The sequence below is a fragment of the Pinus tabuliformis genome, chromosome J (assembly GCF_031772625.1).
Source record: "Pinus tabuliformis cultivar Carrire ecotype Pingquan chromosome J, CPIR1, whole genome shotgun sequence".
Taxonomy (NCBI): Eukaryota; Viridiplantae; Streptophyta; class Pinopsida; order Pinales; family Pinaceae; genus Pinus; species Pinus tabuliformis.
The window spans coordinates 1345162382-1345164835 of NC_142295.1; the positions used below are offsets into that span (position 1 = coordinate 1345162382).

The 2454-nt window shown below is 39.8% G+C and overlaps 1 pseudogene; it reads right to left on the bottom strand.

Moving 5' to 3' along the window:
* Positions 1-267: 267 nt before the first annotated feature.
* On the bottom strand, positions 268-2167 carry LOC149232354 (uncharacterized; annotated as a pseudogene).
* Between the last annotated feature and the right edge of the window lie 287 nt (positions 2168-2454).

Below are 2454 nucleotides of genomic sequence, written 5' to 3' on the forward strand. Positions count from 1 at the left end.
GTAGTTGAGTGGTTGGAACTGTTCACGATATTTGAAATAGTTGCAAAACAGTTGTGGTTTACTAACCAGGGTTCCTAATCCGTGTTTCTAGCACCATCCGAACACTGAAGGTTCTCTGTAGCAAGGGGCCTCTGTAAAACTGAGGCACCATTCTAATTTATCTCGCATAATTTGTTGCCTCGTTTAATACCACCATACCTTGGCGACATGGTAACTCTGTACCATTCTTTCTCATATTTGCAGCCTATTCATGTTTTCACAAAAACCTTAGCAGCACACAGGGCACCTTATGAGTTTGTTTTCATTACATTGCTGGCAACTGATGAAAAGGCCCTGACCTTCCTCTTTTGTAAAAATCTTGCGGCTGCCATCGCAGTTTTGGCAAGGAATGAACCTCAAGTCACCGCAACCATCGCAGGGTTTGGAATGAGCCTGCACTGGGAAGCATTCCAGATACTTAGCTAACTCCACTATTTCATGCAGTTGCTGAATTTCCTCAACCCCACCAATGTATTTTCCCCCAATAAACAACCTAGGCACCAACATGGGCTTCCCCAAAAGATCCTGCAATTCCTACCGAAAAGGGGAATGCATAGAAATATCCCGCATGGAAATATCCCATTCATCGACCGAAACCCTGAAACCTTGAAGAATCAATTTCATAGTGCAGCAATCCTCAAATGTTTTCCTTATTCCCCTCAAGCTCGTGAAATACAGAACCACCTTATCTTCTCCCCGGGGGGAGCCCTCAACTTAGCATTTTTTATAGAGGATTTTTTGGATATGGGGGGTCGTTTGGTCGACCTCTCATCTATTATCTGCTGCAAAGTATTCACCCTCGCCTGAATGCTGCTAGATCGGAGCCTGAAAGATTTTCCTGGGGTACCCTTTTCGTCTTCTCCGCTCTTGCTTCCCGTGCTGCCCTGACAGACCTCTGAAACGGGCTCCATCGAATCTCTGGGGGAAATTTCATCCATGGCTTTCCTGAATGTAGAAATGAGATCCGGATCAAATAAGGTCAGAGATGAATCATCTGACGACGACTACTGCATCCAAATGGTTTTTGTGATTGAATCTGCAGGAGTCGAGGGCGAATCCACCCCACAGGAAGAAAAGTCGTTGAGAAATCCATTGTTGTTGTCGAGATTTTTCTTCAGATTTGTGTTGGGTGTTGTTGAAGATGCCTGCGAATTTTCATCTGCAATTTTTACGCCAGGGGTAACCTTGTGCCATATAGAGACCTGACAACTGACAACCCAAAAAACTTCAAGAACTTGAAGAAGATATAGTATATTGGGTAAGATTTATTGTTTCCAATTCCAGAAGAGCAAAATCCTTTCTCACTCATGTCACAATTTTCACTCATACTTCTCTAAAGTTAAGAATTGTACTTATCAACGGTCCAATGCATTCACAGGCTTAGGGATCGTTTCACTGCCTTTGTTGAACAGGGAATGATAATTTTGTATTGGGAGAAACATATAAAGAGCACTGCTCATTGAAGCTTTTTTCAAGATTTTGTTTGGATTATTGAATGTATTAGAACTAACTTCAAAAGATGGAGGAACCAAAATACTTTTCTGCAGCTGATTGCTTTTTACTATAAAGGAAATTTGAGTTTCATCAACATTGAGTTCATTAGAGCTGCTCTGATACTCAGCAACGGATGTGTGGCAGGTTATATTCCTTTCTGATGATTTGTTTGGTTTATTATTTCACATTTCCTCCATGTTATATTTGTCCTTTCCCATTGAAATATTTAACAAATCCCCATATCTATATTCTTTTTTAGTTCTTGTTGAATAGGGTCATCGTGAGTTTCTTCTATCTTTTTCTTTGCAGTTAACATGGACAAATTTTTTTGACCTTCTATCCAATGTTGGACACAAACATCACTTCTGCTGGCATCTGGAATGCCATAAAGTTTCAGACAATTTTCACGTGTTCTCACACTAATAGGAAGTCCGGAAAGAGCATCTGTTTTAGTTGCTTGACCTTCATCATTATGATCTAGATCTGATATTTGAGACATTTCTGAAGCACTAAAGACAGATAATGAATTTGGCATGCTTGCAACATTTAAAGTTGACGATTTTGGGGATTCTTTCCAATTCTTTGGATTAGAATGCCAACAACCATTTTCTAAGAATTGTCTGTCCCTGGGCATTTTCCTGTTTAGTCCATAATTTATGTTCTAATTTGCTAAATATACAATGAAATATAAAACAAATAAGTAAGCCAAATCCCCTTCAATCAATGTTCTAAAAAGGTGTGAGCATTGTGAGTCATCTGCCATGCTCCCATGTTTATGTTATTGAAGAAACATAGAATGACTAAATGTTGAACCAATTGTTTAGGTTACTAGGCTTTTCCATTAACTGAAATTCCTGCAATTACAGTCTTTTGACATAGAGGCTTCCCTTATGTACGGACCTGATCAAAGGGACTCTCCTT